Raw genomic sequence first — 8,257 nt, 5'->3', positions numbered from 1 at the left:
GAATTAGGTTTATGGACCTTTGGCTAAGAAGATTATCTTTGATTGTCTGGATGGGTCCAATGTAGTCACATGGGCACTTAAAAGTGTAAGAAGAAGGCAGAAGAGTTAGTCAGAGAGATGTAATGGAAGAAGAGATGGGAGAAATTTGAAGTGGCAAAGGGACTTGGCCCATCACTGCTGGCTTTGAATATTGAGGAAAGGGTTCATGAGCCAAGGAGTATAGGAACAGCCGTCACTAACAGGCAGCAAACAGGGGACCTCAATCCTACAACTGCAAGAGACTGAATTCTGCCAACAGTCTGAATAAGCAAAGAAAAAGATTCTCCCCTAAAACTTCTGAAAAGGAATGCAGCCCAGCTGACAGCTCGGTTTTAGCCTGGTGAGATCTATGTTGGAGTTCCAGAACTGTGAGGTGATAAATGCACATTGTTTTCAGCTGGTGTTAACTTGTTCTATAGCAATAAAAAACCAGTACAGTCACTCACATTGCTACAATCAGGCATGACAGGCCGGATGAACTGGGCAGCTCATTTGCATGTCTGGTGGTTGGTGCCAGGAGATGAGGCTGGCCTACTTCACCTGGAAAGAAAGTGAGAGCAGTAGCTACAAGGGTTCTTAAGGCTTTGCTCAGAACTCCCCACAATGTCATTCCTGCCATATTTTATTTTATTATTTACTATCGTTACTATTATTATTATTATTTTGGCTATGCTGGGTCTTCGTTGCTGCCCACAGACTTTCTCTATTTGCAGCAAGTGGGGGCTACTCTCTTGTTGCGGAGCATGGGAACTAGGGCGAGAGGGCTCAGTAGTTGTCCCTGCTGCATTTTATTGATCACAGCAAGTGATAAGGTCTGTCCAGACTCAAAGGGTAGAGAAATTATTTCCACTCTTTAATAGGAGGAAATGTAGAGGCATATTGGAAAAGGGCAGGTAAAGCTTGGAAAGGAGGAGTTTGTGGCCATTTTTCACAATCTGCCAGACAGGAAACTTGTGCAACAACATTCTGTAAGAGGGATCTCTTCTGTTGACATCCTGTTGGCATTAGGGGATGCAGCTGAAAACAGTGAACATACACACTTCTCATTCTAAGGAGAGCTGTCAACCCCCAGGGTTGGATGCTTCCCCTGGTGAGTGGTGTTGGAAGGAAGTGGCTTAGTGGGGAATGGAGGGGAGAAGGGGTGGATTTCCCCATCTCTAAATCAAATGACTGGGGAGGCTTCAAAGGAATTGCTTAAACAAAGTGATGATTTGCAGGAAGAAGAGATAAACATCTTAATCCTGGCTGCCTAGATTATAAATCTGGAGAGGAGACTGATGATGGGAGCTCATCCATTTGTTAACCATATATTTCTTGGGCACTATAATGATTAATTTTATGTCAAATTGAGTGAGTCATGGGGTGCCCAGATACTTAGTTAAATATTATTCTGGGTGTGTCTGTGAGGCTGTTTCTGGATGAAATAACATCTGAATTGGTAGTGAAGCAGACTGCCAACCTTAATTTTGATGGGCCTCATCTAATCCTCATCTAATGAGCTTCCCTGGTAGCTCAGTTGGTAAAGACAGACCTGTGCTTGATCCCGGAGTCGAGAAGATCCGCTGGAGAAGGAAATGGCAACCCACTCCAGTATTTTTGCCTGGAAAATCCTAGGAGCAGAGGAGCCTGGCAGGCTACAGTCCATGATTGCAAGAGTCAGACATGACTTAGCAACTGGTTTCCTTTCCTTTCTGTCTAATCCACTGAAGGTCTGAAGAAAACAGAGAGTAGGAAGAATTTGCTCTCACACTGCCTGATGGTCCTTGAGCTAGGACATTGGTCTTCTTTAGCTTCTTTTATAAAAAAACTTTATTAATTAATCTATTTTTGGCTGTGCTGGGTCTCTATTGATGTGCAGGGTCTTTCTCTAGTTGCAGTGCGTAGGCCTCTCATTCTGGTGGCTTCCCTTGTGCGGAGCACGGACTCTAGAGCTGGTAGCCTTCAGTAATTGCAGCTCGCAGGCCCTAAAGTACAGGCTCGGTAATTGTGGCACATGGGCCTAGTTGCCCCAAGACATGTGGACTCTTCCCCCGTGACCCCTGCATTGGCAGGCGGATTCTTAACAGATCTCTTACCTAATCTGCACATACCTTGGGTTTCCCAGCCTCCAGAACTGTGAGAAATACAATTTTTGTTGTTTTTAATCCTCCCAGTCTAGGATAGTTTGTTATGACAGCCTAAATGGGCTAAGATATATATGTCCTAGTATATATATCATAATTTATATATATATATATATACACACACACACACACACACATGAATAAAATTGGCATTTTCACAATGCAGGAGTTAGGGGCCTAGACCATTTCCTCAGTCAAAAATTCAGATATAACTTTATAGTGAGTGCTCTGTATCTGTGGTTCTGCATCTATGGATTCAACCGACCATGGATGGTGGATTGTGTAGTACTGTGATACATATTTAGTGAAAGAAATTCAGATATAAATGGACTTGTGCAATTCAAATTCAAGGATCAACTGTATATATACTTGAGTTTATTTCTCTGGAGAACCCTGATTAATACAGGTTCTTACTGTGCATCATATCTTGTTTTAAGTTCTGGGGATTCAGCACTAAATAAAATGGGCAATAATTCATGGAGCTTACATTCTACTGGGGAAAACAAACAAACGAAAAAATCCATGACAAGACAAATGTATGGGAAAATGTTAGAGAAAAGTTAAGGGGAAAAAACAAAAGCAGGGGAAAGGAGAGGCTGACATCTTAGATCATCAAGTCAAGATAGGACTCATTGCCAGGGTGACATTTGAGAAGACAAACGTTTGGACATTTGTGACTCTTGAGAGAGTTGACATATGTCCCCTGGAATATGGGGTGCTCATGAACTTAGAGATTGGCAGGGCTTCCTAAATGTTCTCACTTTGAAACAGGGAGGCCCTGATGAAGCAGTCCCTGCCAGGTGAGCAGTGACCACACTGTAGTGAGCCTCAAGAGGAAAGGGGTGGAGCCTTCCCCTCATCTTGTTTCTCAGCCTGAGGGCATGAGCAGGAACCTCAAGGGACCCCCAGTCTTTCTTATGAAAGAGCACAGGGTAGAGTAGAAACTGATGTCAAGAGGCTGCCCTAGTTGTCCAGCAAGGAGTTGTTTCACCTTGTAGAGGGGCTGCAGCCTGGGGCTGGCAGAGGCTGAGGGGACTCAAGACTGCCACTGCCTGAAGGGGTCTTCAGTGGAAAATGTTCTAGATGACGTTATGTAGCACTACAAAAGCACTGCATGCACCATCTCAGCAGAGCCTACCAGCTATGTGGGGGTCACCAGCCGAGGGAGTCCGCCTAGGAGGCCAGTCATAGGAGAAGGTCAGAGGGCAGAACTTCTCATGGGAAGAGCTCAGGGTGGGGAGGGGAAGAATCCTGGAACATGGATTTCCAACTCTCTGAGAGGGTGAGTCTAACTTCCTGATGATCTTCTGTTTGGAGGTAGGTAACAAGTTATTTAAGGTAGTTTAAGAGAAAGAAGAGAATTTATGATGCTTATATTGGCTTAACTCACAGACCAGGAAGCAGATGTAGGAGGGCTTCAGGAAGGAAGGGAGCCTGGAACAGGAACCTCTCTCTCATCACTGATTCTCTTGTCCATTTTCTTCTCTCTCTCTCCATCACTCTATCTGCCTTCCTCCCTTCATCCCTTTCTCTTCCTGCAGACTGACTTTCTCTGCTTCTTCTACCCATCACTGCACTGTGATCCTGCAAATCTCCTTAGTTCGCATGAGAGAGCCCCCAGCTTCCTGTAGACAATTGGCATGTTCTCTCTCCCAATACAAGATTCCAGGGAGAAAGGATGTGATCATATCAGCACAGGCAGAAACTCAGCTTGGGTTCAGCCAGCTATAGCCAGATGTTGGGAATGTGCTATATGATCATTGCTGCAGCCTTCCCATAGATGCAGACCAGAAGACAAGAATGTGCATGCAAGTTTATTTGGGATATGATCCCAGGAAGCACTGTAGGGGAGCAGCAAAGTGACATAGGGAAAGGAAGGAAGCCATAGATATGTTATTAATAGCAAAGGGTGGGCAACTGTGCCTCAGTTCCACAAAGACCTCTGGGAGAGGGTGAAGAGCACACCTCAGAGCTGTCCAACCTGAGGGGTGAGGGAGCTGGGGTACTTATCCACCAGCTCTTATCAGTCACTGTTTGAGGGCTGCTCCCAGAGGTATTAATTCCCTGCCCTCCCTGGAGTTAGCTCAAGTGGAAAACCTAAGCATTTGCATCAAGAAGCATTTGGTATGAATGATGAGAGCTGTATGGTCAAGGTGTAAATAGCACTTGCTATAGATAACATTCAGGAATGGGAATAGAGTCTCAAAAGAGCATGGTTAAAAACATGATTAGAGAAAATAAAATTTTCAATACTTCTCTGCCTTAGATTTCCTAATGAATTGACAGTATACATGAATTAAACTGTGAAGAACTTACTGGCCCGAGAGCAGTCACATGTGTAGTAGAAATGGACATAGACAGGCAGAGAATCTGTCCTATACTATGAGTGATTTGAGGTGAGAAGGAGGGAATTGAATTTTTGTTTTAAACATACTACATTTGCTGCTGCTGCTGCTAAGTTACTTCAGTCGTGTCCGACTCTGTGCGACCCCATAGACGGCAGCCCAACAGGCTCCCCCATCCCTGGGATTCTCCAGGCAAGAACACTGGAGTGGGTTGCCATTTCCTTCTCCAATGCATGAAAGTGAAAAGTGAAAGTGAAGTCGCTCAGTTGTGTCCGATTCTTAGCGACCCTGTGGACTGCAGCCTACCTACCAGGCTTCTCCATCCATGGGATTTTCCAGGCAAGAGTACTGGAGTGGGGTGCCATGGCCTTCTCCATGCTAGAAGCCATTAAAATGTGAAAACAGGTGATAAAGGAGCAGTGAATGATTATTTTCTTTCCTTTACATCGTTATAATGATGTTTGTGTAGTAATTAGACTTGAGAGTAAAACAATGTTCCTAAAATGCTTTCTTGTTTTTAACTTTAAAAAAAAAATGCCCTCCATCTTTAACTTTAGAGGCTGAAAATCATATTTTCTAATGGCCTCCAGAGCTCAGTTAGTGCAAAGTCTTCTTTGAAAATAATGGGAACTTTATGCTCAGTCTCTTTAGTGACTGGAGCAAGACAGCAAATGAGACCCAAGAGAATTTAGGGCTCAGGGTTTCAAATGACATCGAGTCTTAAGTGATCATATGGAGAGAGGAAGGGTTGCACCCAAGGGGCCTTGGTTACTCATTTATATCACAAATGTAACCAGAGATGTCTGGAGGTAGAGGGTCCTGGTGGGAACAGAAACATCTCCCCAACAAATGGAGCTGCATGTACTCCTCTGGGTATCCTCCCTACTTCTTGAAATAAGAGGTGAATTCTACCAACAGCTTGGAAATGTCCTCTCTGCATTTTTCCAGCCCAGGTTGCTAAGAACACAGAGTTTTCCTTGTATATGATAATTCCCCTACAGTCTTGAAAATGTCTTAAAACAGTTCACCAGACATAAAAAATAGTTACATCAAAATCTTTAAAAAATTGCCCTTTAGGGACTTCCCTAGTGGTCCAGTGGCTAAGACTCCATGCTCCCAATGCAGGGGGCCTGGGTTTGATCCCTGGTTGGGAAACTAGATCCCACATGCTGCAACTAAGACCTGGCACAGCCTAAATAAGTTAATAAATATATATATTTTTAAATGGTCCTTAAAAAATAGTGTAACTATTATCTGTTCTCCTATTTAAAATATTAATGGGAAATACTCAAAACATTAGCAATTTTTGCTTTGTTTGTTCCTGAGGGAACAAACAAAGTATATTTTTTCTAAAGATGGAGAGTGAGAAAGACTCAGCTTCAAAAATCAAAAAGAACTTGTCTTTATAAATATTGAATACTGCTTGAGTCAGAAGTCACCAAAAATAAATTTGAAAGACAAGGGATAGACTGAGAGAAAACATTTGCAATAAGTATAGCAGGAAAATAATTTTAATATACATATATATGATTCAAATCAAAACAAAAAAGTAATATGATAAAAATCAGACAAAAGATATTTATGGAAGTTGAAGTTCAAATTTCCAATAAACAAATAAAAAGGTCTCAACTTCACTAAAAACCAAGGAAATAGAAGTTACAACCAGTAAGAAATATAATTTTTGCCTACCAGCTTAAGAAACATTTTAAAAATTGGTAATATCTAGAGTCTGTAAGAATGTGAATTCTCTAAGAAAATTTAAAAGTCTAATAGTATCCAGTGTCTATGAGGATATGTATTATTGAAAATTCTTCTCCCAAAGAGAACCTAGTGTTACACGTCAACACTTTAAGTGTGCATACCCTGCATTCCAATTTTAGGTACCTAGCCCAGAGAAATAGTTACCCACATGCACAAGAGAATATGTACAAGAAATAGCATGAGTCATAAAACACTGGAAACAATGCAAATGTCCAGCACGAGAGAATGGCTACGTAAACTATGATTCATCCATGCTGTTGAAAACCATGCTATAACTAAAGAAGCAGAGACATTACTTTGCCAACAAAGGTCTGTCTAGTCAAGGCTATGGTTTTTCCTGTGGTCATGTATGGATGTGAGAATTGGACTGTGAAGAAGGCTGAGCGCTGAAGAATTGATGCTTTTGAACTGTGGTGTTGGAGAAGACTCTTGAGAGTCCCTTGGACTGCAAGGAGATCCAACCAGCCCATTCTGAAGGAGATCAGCCCTGGGATTTCTTTGGAAGGAATGATGCTAAAGCTGAAACTCCAGTACTTTGGCCACCTCATGCGAAGAGTTGACTCATTGGAAAAGACTCTGATGCTGGGAGGGATTGGGGACAGGAGGAGAAGGGGACAACAGAGGATGAGATGGCTGGATGGCATCACTGACTCGATGGACGTGAGTCTGAGTGAACTCCAGGAGTTGGTGATGGACAGGGAGGCCTGGCGTGCTGCGATTCATGGGGTTGCAAAGAGTCGGACTGACTGAGCGACTGAACTAAACTGATACATAGTGACATAACAAGCTCTTAAGGATAAGGGCAACATGGTGCAGCAGTAACCAATGAAGGCTTTAACACCAGCTGGCCTGGATTCAAATCATAGTGCTGGCCCTTCCTGCCTGTCTGTACTCTAAGTATTCCAGTCTTCCACTCTCCCATTTGTAAAATGGGAAAAGTAATAGTATTTGCTTCCTGTGCTGTGCTTAGTCACTCAGTCATCTCCAATTCTGTGACCCCGTGGGCTGTAGCCTGCCAGGCTCCTCTGTCCATGGGGATTCTCCAGGCAAGAATACTGGATTGGGTTGCCATGCCCTCCTCCAGGGGATCTTCTCAACCCAGGGATTGAACCCAGGTATCCCGTATTGCAGGCGAATTCTTTACCATCTGAGTCACCAGGGAAGCCCTAGGGTTTTTCTTTTCTTTTTTCTCCCTTTTTTGAGAATTAAGCAGATTAATGCATGTAAAGAATTTTGAATTATGCCTGTCTCATAAGAAATGTATCAATACTCTTAGCTGTCATATGTTATTAGTTGAGAAAAGCAAGTGGTAGAAGACCAAGAATTATTATAATTATATTATCAACTTAAAAAGCACAATGTGAGAGTAGCAAGTTAAGTTTTATTTCGGGAAAAATGAGGACTGCAGCCTGAGAGATAGCACTTCAAATAACTCAGAGAAGCTGCTCCAAAGAGGTTGTGGGGGAAGGTCAGTATGTGTGATTTTGGTGAAGGGGGAGCTCAATGCAATCAAACACTTAAAAAGTTTCTGCTAGTCATGAGGAGCTTCTGTCACCATGAAGGGATTTAGTGCTTTTGCAGATGTGAGGAGATGCAAGGACTAGGATCATGAAATCTGACTATCTAAAGACCTATTCCACCAGTTTTCCTGGAGCACAAAGTGCCTCATTCTCCACCTGGAACTCCCTTCAGGGTGTGTCAAAGATCAACAGAATAGATTCAATCTCCACAGAGGCAGGTGGCAAATGCCGTTGCATCCATGTGTACTAAATTGCTTCAGTCGTGTCCAACTCTTTGCAACCCTATGGACTGTAGCCTGCCAGGTAGCCCTCCAGGCTCCTCTCCATGGGATTCTCCTTCAGGGGACCTTCCCAACCCAGGGATAGAATCTGCGGCTCCTGTGTCTCCTGCATTGCAGGCAGATTCCACTAACGCCACCTGGGAAGCCCTGGTAATTGCCCTTGCTAAGTCACTTCAGTCGTGTCCGAC

Source organism: Bubalus bubalis, chromosome 14 (assembly GCF_019923935.1).
Source record: "Bubalus bubalis isolate 160015118507 breed Murrah chromosome 14, NDDB_SH_1, whole genome shotgun sequence".
NCBI lineage: Eukaryota > Metazoa > Chordata > Mammalia > Artiodactyla > Bovidae > Bubalus > Bubalus bubalis.
This window is presented reverse-complemented; position numbering follows the sequence as displayed.